At 43.6% G+C, this 8,936-nt stretch overlaps 1 protein-coding gene across 2 annotated transcripts in view; it reads right to left on the minus strand.

The window, feature by feature from the left end:
- Nucleotides 1-8,505, minus strand: part of MEGF10 (multiple EGF like domains 10) — an 86,371-nt gene extending 77,866 nt beyond the window's left edge. For both annotated transcript variants that reach the window (XM_039710253.1, XM_039710252.1), the window contains exon 1: nucleotides 8,415-8,505. The gene's annotated coding sequence lies outside the window, so the exon portion shown is untranslated. The remainder of the gene's footprint in view (nucleotides 1-8,414) is intronic.
- Between the last annotated feature and the right edge of the window lie 431 nt (nucleotides 8,506-8,936).

Raw genomic sequence — 8,936 nt, forward strand, 5'->3', positions numbered from 1 at the left:
TGTTTTTCCCACTGGTGTTCTTGTTGGAAACAGCCATGAAGAAAAAAACACACACATATGCCTAAGAGAAAACATCAGTGTACTAAAGCTTTGCTATTTCCCTGAAGATAGGCAGGGTACAAGAGAAAGCAGGGTAACTTTCAAAAGTCTATTGAGAGACTCCCACAAGAGAAGAAGATAAAAGTTTAAAGTGTGTATCTAGAAGGCAGGCTCCATAAGCATTACTCACTGGCACAAGACATCTTTGGAGTGACTGCAATGGATTTCTACTTAATTAAAAAAATAAAACCCTTGTGCAGACCAAGAGGCAGCAGCAGCTACCTCAGGCTTTCTTCACAACTTGTCTCACTGCTAGATGAGAAAGGGCATTTCCTCTCTGCATCCCTACTGCACTACTTCAGCAAATGAGCCACACAAAAATATTTTTTCTGAAGTTGATACACTGTCAAAATATACACAGAAAGTCTGGCAATCTGCAAAAGCACAAAAAAAATCTCCTGCATATTAGTGGTGCAGACCAGAACCCCAAACCACTGCATCCTTTGAGGTTCACTTACCATGAATGCATATCCTGGCTGTCATTATTCATACATAATGCAAATTGGCATGAACTAGTGTTCAGCAAGAAAGAATGGAGCATTTCTAAAAAGTGCATTAAAGTTGCAGAAGAACAATATTGTTCCAGAGATGAGATTAAGTCTCACAGGTCTCTGAAATGGGTTATGGAGATGGAAAAATCTACTGACAAGCAGTGGAGATACTTAGAACAAGGAAGCTTCTCTCTTGTTGTGTTTTTGTTTTACTCTTTCAACAACTACTTACCCCATCTTTTTATTCAGTAATTAAAAACTCAGTCTTTTGTGGGCTCAGAATTTAAACAAGTTCCCTGGAAGTATTGATTTTTTTTTTTTCCCCAGGACCATCTTCTCTTTTAAAGTGATGGAGGCCTGTGACATACTTGCATAGCAGAATCTGAAAAGTGTAGTGCCTTTAATCCAAACCAACCCCAAAGCACAAAGAGCACCGTATACACTCTCAGCAGAGTCCATCGCAGTGCTGGCAGTTCCGCTTTTTTCTAAAAGAAAATTTAATTATCTATTAAAAGAGGCCAGTTGTTCCGGCTTTGGTGGAGGCAGCTTCTGTATATTTGGATGACACAGATGTGTGTGTCTCCCCAGATCCTAAAATCCATAAACAGGGGGTCTGGCTTCATGAACTTCACCTCAGTAACTCTGATCTCACTTGAGCCACTCCTGGTTTACTCAATGCAAGTAAGAAAACTGAACTCTCAGCCTCTGTACAGCTACGCCTTTTATTTTAAAAGAAATTAAACTAGCTAAAATTAATTTATTTAAAAAAACCCAAACAAACAGAAATTACATTCTTTGCAGACTGATAAAATCTTCATGAACCCTACCCCTCAATTTAAAACACACATTTCAATCTCACTGGCAGGTACCCTTCAGAAACAGTTGTTATCTGCAGTATCAGTCTGGGGAGAGGGGGGGAAAAAAAGAAGACGAAGGAAAAAAAAAGAAAAGATTAAAAGATCAAGTTACTCTTCACTTCCAAACAAGCCCAGCCACAGCTGTACATCAGCTTCTGAGCAACTGCTCTACAAACACACAACAGGGCTTCTGTCTTCCCACAGGGTTTGCTGGGGTCAGCCGCATGTGGCGCGGATTAAAAAGGCAGGAAAGCTCCATCACGGAGTGAGCAGAGCCACGAGTGAAACGGGGGAGCTGCTGGTAAATATCCTGTCCAGTGCCCCGTCCCGAGGGGGCTCCCCCAGATCCGGAAGAGCCCACACACAGCTCTGGAAAAAGGGGCCCAAATCGTCATTCTGCTTTCATACTTTCACTGCCTAAGCAGGAGGAAGTTGGGAGGGAAGGAGACCAGAGAGTTAAGCGGGGTTTTCACAGGCAAGAAGAGGATATGAAAGAGACAGCCTCTGATTTTTGGTGGTGACAGTGATGGATTCAGGCAGCCTGTGCAGATTGTGAAATTTTTCGTTTGGTAGGAAAACACTAAAAAGTGACATACAGCAGTAGTCAGGGAATAAGGCCAAATCTCTTTGCAGGGTGTGATCACCAGTAACTCTGGCCATCATCAGATGCCACCTCCCATGTGCTGGAGAAATCAATCCAGCCCTCAAGGTTACAAAGGCAAACCAGTTGTTTTTAAACAAATACCCTTCTAATTGAAGAGCCCGCCACTCCAGCTGCTGTATCCTATTTACTCAGTAGATTTCCAGCCCTGCTGCCTTTGGGACCAAGACTGCCACAGCTCACAACTCATCAGGGTCATTTCTTTATGTATCAAGTGCTCTTGAACCCTTTGAAGAGGGTTTATAAGACACCAAACAGATGCTTCCCACAAACACACATAGCCATTATTTGTGCTTAAGTTCCAGTGGTCGTGAGATGTGTGCATTGACAGACCAAAGTGGTCCAACATTTTGTAAACACTTCAGAGGAAACGAAAACTCAACCACACATGCTCAAAAGCACACAGAAGGAAGCAATGGAGGAAAGAACCAAAGGAAGTGGAAGATCCACTTGGCCTGTTGGCATACTCCATCTTCTTCCCACTATGTCTGCTCTCAATGCCATGCTACATGTTTTTTGCTGATTACTGACAGCAGCTTCCAAAAAAAAACAAATAAACCAATTATGCCATTTTGTACTTAAAACTCAACCAGGCCTTGGCGTGCACACACACAAACACACATGTCTTTTTATTTTATTTTTTTTTAACACGCAAGTGTTTCCCGTGTGTTCACATTCTCAGGGTGATCAAGCTTGGTCTGACTATTGGCTTTTGGAGGATCTGATGCCATCCAGCCGTGCATAATGGCCTCTTTGTCTCACTGTCACATGAGCAGCATTGTGTTACAATCATTGTCACTCTGGGCTCAAACTGCAAGGCATGCTTTCACACAAAACACTCACTTTGGGGGCTCCTTTTGGCAGAGCCCTGCGATCGAAACTCTTTTGCTGCTCTTTAGTTCATCAGCCCAGCAACGCTGAAACTTTAAAAGTCAGGATTCAAAAGCTCTCATCCAAATCAACCGATTATGAAGTTTCTCTATGGGCCACATGAAGAGTGGGGGCAAGTAATGAAACATAGCCATCATTTATTTACATCACTTTGAATCACTTTTCCTAAGCCCTATGACAGCAGAGAATTGTGCTCCAAATAAAAGTGGGGTATGGGGAAAAAAACCCCACAAGTCTAAGCTATCTCCACCTTGAATATTTGTCTGCAAGATAAAATCAAAACATTTCCACAGGACAAAGACACATAACTTGCCAGGTGACAGTGTTATTTTACTACTTGTGCTGTAAATCTTTTAAATTCACCAAGAACACCCAACCCTTCCCCCTGCCAAAAAAAATCTGAAAAATAGATAGAGAAGACTTCTGTATAGGAGAGACTTCAAAAGTTGCTTTAAACATGCTGAACTCATTGAAACCCTGTACGGATGTCTGTTTTCACTAATGAAAAGTAGTCTCACAGGGCTGAGACCAAACCATATTAAGAAAAACATCCTCCTGCCCATACTGTCTCTTGAATAATTTTGTACTGGAAACTTTTGTCTTGTACTACTCTTGAAATACAGCACTACTCACTCTGAAGAGGACTTACAGGACCTACTCCTGAAAAAACAGGCACTGCCTGGGAAGAATTCATGACATAATGCCTGTGATGTGCAGAAAACTTTGGGGAGCAGTGGCTTCTTTCCAAAAATAAATGGAGTTGTGCATGGAACAGCAAACTACCAGCTCATGTACTATCTTCCATCCAGTTCATTCTTCTTTCCTTTGCAGCCCATCAAAGCAATGTAACTTCTGAGCCCTGGTTTGGTGTTCCACCCTGGTACTGCTTAAAAACGTGCCAGGTGTCCTGAACACGTATTACCCTCCTCTGGATCATTTTTCTTTATTGAGCAGCCTGAGCCAGCCTTTCTCCTTCTCTATACCCTCCACTGCTGCTTTTAGCAGACCCTTGCAGATGAGCACTGCCCCAGAGGATCAGGGCCACCCTCACTCTTGCCTGGACAATTCTACCCAGACCACAAACGACTTTGGGAAGTAGTGGCTTCTTTCCAAAAACAAATGGAGTTGTGCATGGAACAGCAAACTACCAGCTCATGTACTATCTTCCATCCAGTTCATTCTTCTTTCCTTTGCAGCCCATCAAAGCAATGTAACTTCTGAGCCCTGGTTTGGTGTTCCACCCTGGTACTGCTTAAAAACGTGCCAGGTGTCCTGAACACGTATTACCCTCCTCTGGATCATTTTTCTTTATTAAGCAGCCTGAGCCAGCCTTCCTCCTTCTCTACACCCTCCACTGCTGCTTTGAGCAGACCCTTGCAGATGAGCACTGTCCCAGAGGATCAGGGCCACCCTCACTCTTGCCTGGACAATTCTACCCAGACCACAAACTCCTGATGGTCTCCTCTTGTCCAGAGACAAATTCACCCTCTGCATCATCCTAAGGTCATGACTTCTCTGAGATGCCCCTTGCCTTTCATGCTCTCTTCCCACACCCAGCATTCCCAGTACTTTAGAAGATGTTGGCCCTTTGTTTGGTGAGGTCTTGGTTCCAGCCATCATTGGCAATATACTGGCATTACAGAGAAATAGTTCTTCACTGTCTCCTATTTGAAGACTCTTATCTAAAAAGGGCTATGTTTAATTTCTTTAAATGCATGAATTTCCACTGACTTTTGGTGAAAAACAACATGACTTTAGCTTGACACCTGTCTTCATTATTTCATTGTCTCTCCTTACCTCCTCTTGCCTGTCTTGGGGTGTATATTATAAAAGGCAAGACAATTTTTTGCTATTGTTCTTGTGCTGTTGTACATCTCCTGTGGCTGCAATGGTGGACACTGGAGCCATACAAGCTGCAGCTCTTTGTGCCAGTGATCCTAAGTCTAAAATGACACACTAATATGAAGTCTTTGCATTTCTTTGAAAAAAAATATTTTGCACACACTTGCACCTCTATGTGCTGAACAGAAAAAGATCTGGTAGGTTGAGAAGGGTGTTCTTTTACAGCAACAGAAAAATAATGGAATTTCTTTCCTGAAGTCACACAGCAAGTCAAAGTTAAAATTATGTTTTCTGCTATATGTTTTCATTGTCTTGCACATCAAAAGAGCTCAGAATCAGTATCTCACTGCTGACTATAGGCTAATTTGTCTGACAATCAGATACAAAACACTGATAAAACTGGAAGAGATGGCTGTCCACATTTTAATATAAACTTAATGTGTACATCCAAAGGCATGAACCACAAATCCTTACACAGGCAAAACATCAATTATAGACCAGACAGTTTGAATGGGTTAATTAACATGAATGCTGACACAATCAATAAAGCTATTCCAGTAAAGCAAATCCCACCCCAGAATATTTCTCCTAGTTTTCTGACAGATGGCTTTAGATGATACATACTCTTTTCACAAGTAAAAAAAAACAACTAACATTTGGAATATAAAGACACAGATTTTTCTCACAGATGAAAAAATACTGCACTTGTATCTACGTTTATGCTATGCTGACTGGAGCATATGAAGTCAGTACTAATTACTGACAAACTAATCTGTTAGTATTAAAAATCAAGGATCAAATTCCTGGCAGTGAGTCAGTAACATAACTGCTACATACTGAAATCTGATTCTACTGGCATCATTCATCAAGGAAGACACCACTTAACAAGAGTAAGGATGTAAGAACTTTGTCACTTTTTCACTACACCATTTCTGTCCATACCTAAAGAAATACTACTCATCTACACTGTGTTCCATTAAAATAAATTTTAAAAAATAGAATCACATCCATCTTTCAGTACTATCTACATAACTTCAGGTTTTTTAAACTAACACACCTTTGGTTAGACTAAAACTGTGGCACGTATACAAAGAATCTGGTTTTTACCTTCCTCAAAAGCCACTTACTTTCCCTAACAAGAAATGAAAATGCCTAGATAAGAAAAAGCAACACACGGAAACCATGCAAAACTCCTGCCAAGTAATCTGAATATAAATTCAAGGGATCCTTACCAGCTGCAGTCAAAAGCCCACTCCAAACTCTGCTAGATGTTAATCAAACTTAAGTATGGTAATGCACAGTTCCTGTGCTCTTTGCATAGATGAATTAATTGCTTTTGTTAACTGCACTTGCTTCCTTAGGGGGGGGTGGGTGTACCCGTACAGCTGAACAGCTGATTGTGGAAAACATGGTTATGCAAGTCACCAAAAGAGTGTTCACTTGGTCAAATCCTTCTGCTCACCTCAGAACAGTTCATTTAACACTGTAACCCCTGGACAGGGCCTCCAGGCGCCCCCTCCCACCCTACCAGTCATATTCAAAATTATGGCATTATTTAAGTAGACATCTATATGGTGAAATTAATATACAAAGGGCTAAGTCATCTTTGCCTAATGCAAGGGTAGCAGAGTTTCCATCTGTGGGGACTGAAACCTGTCATGCCCAGCTGTGAGGCATGGAGAGCTGTGCCACCTCTGGACTGCTTTACCACCTGATACACCAGAAAAGGGGAACTCTATTTCCAGGGAAATTAAGTAGACACAGCCAGCTGACTTCACACAGGTCATTGAGCTGCCTGCAATTTAGATTTTTTTTTTTTTCCCGTTATGGACTATAATCAGTGAGCAAGAACACAAATTTAATAGCCTGTCCTGTGAACTGCTCTGTCAGAGACTTGTAACGCTCCAGACTTTAAACCACACACCAAGGAACCATGCACAAAGCCATGGCACCTCCACAGCATACTGTCAATACCAATACGATGCCACTGATTCACCCACTGTGGGAGCAACACACGTTTAAATTCCATTGTATGACAAGGCCACGTGGTTGGCTGTGTAAAAAAATTTAAATAAAGTTTATTACATAAGGTGCCATATATTGATGCTGCACATGTGCATGAGTTACACAGGCAAACAAGTAAAAACTTGGTCCTAAATTACAGTTTGTCCAGCTTATTAAAAACCTGGAGCATACCTGCCCAGAGGAGCTGGATTTTCCGATTTGAGATGGGAAATAAAACCAGATATGCCAATACTATTTCATTTGCAGGATCAGTAACTAACAAGCAATAATTATTTGGCCTAAATAGTTATTTGGCTAAATTCTGTCTCCGGCTCAGATACTTGCACCCCCACTCCTTCCACTTCAAGAAGAACAGACATAGCTAATTACATATGCTTTCCTCCAAGTATTGTACTGTTGGGCACAAATACCATTTAGGGATGTTGACAAGGCAACTGAAGCCAGCTTTCAGTTTCAGTCTCACATCAGACATGCTGCTCAATCAAAGAATCTAAGACTTTTCAGCAAAGGTCTGCAGCTTATCTGCTGGAAAACAAATGCTGCTCTCCAGACTTGTCTTTTTAGGTTTTTTTTCCTTTGTTCTTCCAAGATGCTGGATAAAAACATTTTTCCTATACAGAGTCATTATGTTAATCAGCTTTCTAAAACACTGCTGCCAAAGCTCAGCTACCAACTTGATAAAATAAGCTATGAAGCATCTTCTATACCAATGACACGTTCCAAGTGAGGTTTTAAACTCACTCTACAGTGAGAAGCTGGTACTTTGGAAAAACTTCAGAGCTGTTCGCGATTCTAGGAAATGCATGTTCACTTTGACTACATTTCAGTTCTCAATGACTGGCAGCAACGTTTAAGTAATTAATAAGATTACTAAAAGCTGTCCATTCACAGCTTATTCGAGGAAAAGCAGCTGCGTATTTTTCCTAATTGATTTGTGCCTACATTTCCAGATTGAACCTACTCCTTGGCTGAAAGACAAAATAGGAAATGTTTACGCTACTGCTACTGTCGCCAAAAGAAAATCTGTGCAGGATACCACACAACTGAGAATTTCTCTAGGCAGTTTCTGCCGAGGGACATATGCTGGAACGAAATCAAGGTATTAAACAGATGTGCATTTTCACGTGCGGGTCACGCTAATTTACATCTATACACAAGCATCCCTCTATTCCAGCGCGTACACTTGATTTAGGAGTGCCAAAAGCATTCCATGAAAACGAAGGATAACCTTTAAAAACAGACACTTCGCGGGAGAAAAATTAAATAAATAAAAGCCTCTGAGGAGACCCTGAACGGACTCGTCCAGGCTCGGGACCGCAGGAGCGCTCCCGCATCCCGCCCCACCATCCCGGCCACCCCCTCACGGCCGCGGGGACAAACACGCCTGGACGCTGCGCAAAGGCACCGCGGGCAGCCCCGCATCCCATCCGCTCCCCGGAGGATGCTTCTGCCGAGGGCAAACCCCGCTCCGGGAGCGATGCCGCCTCTCCCCCGCTTCTTCCCCGAGGCTGCCGAACCCGGGACGGGACGGGACGGGTCAGTGCCTACCTGTCCCGCGGGCGCCCTCCCCGTCCCGCCGGCCGCCGGGAGCCGCCGCCGATGGGAGCCACCGCCGCCGCCGGGAGTTGAGCGAGGGGCGGTGTGAGCGGCGGGACCGGCGGGGATCAGCCCCTCCTCCGCCTGTCCCGGACCGCCCCCGGGCAGACCCACAGACATTTTTAACCAGTTGTCGGCGTTCCCGACGGCAGTCTCGCTCGGGGCGGCGTGCCGAGCGGACCGTGCTTTCCCTCAGAAGCGGGTGCGCCGCCCTTCACTCGCGGCCCAAGTACGAGCTACATAGGGACCTCAGAGGTCACTTTATTCGGCCTAACGAAAGATAGGGACCTACCCAGCAGATGATCGAGGAGAAAAACCGTCTTTTGAAGTGACTGAATGCTTAGGTCCCGCAGTGAGGGGGTTGATCCTCAGCCCCGTCAGGAGGCGCAATTTTACAGGGTCGAAACCGCCATGTGCTCCTCTCCAGAACTCCTACGGAGAGGAAAGGCACGGTGACTTTTGTACTTAAATATA

Source organism: Passer montanus, unplaced genomic scaffold, assembly GCF_014805655.1.
Source record: "Passer montanus isolate IOZ18808 unplaced genomic scaffold, ASM1480565v1 scaffold228, whole genome shotgun sequence".
Lineage (NCBI taxonomy): Eukaryota > Metazoa > Chordata > Aves > Passeriformes > Passeridae > Passer > Passer montanus.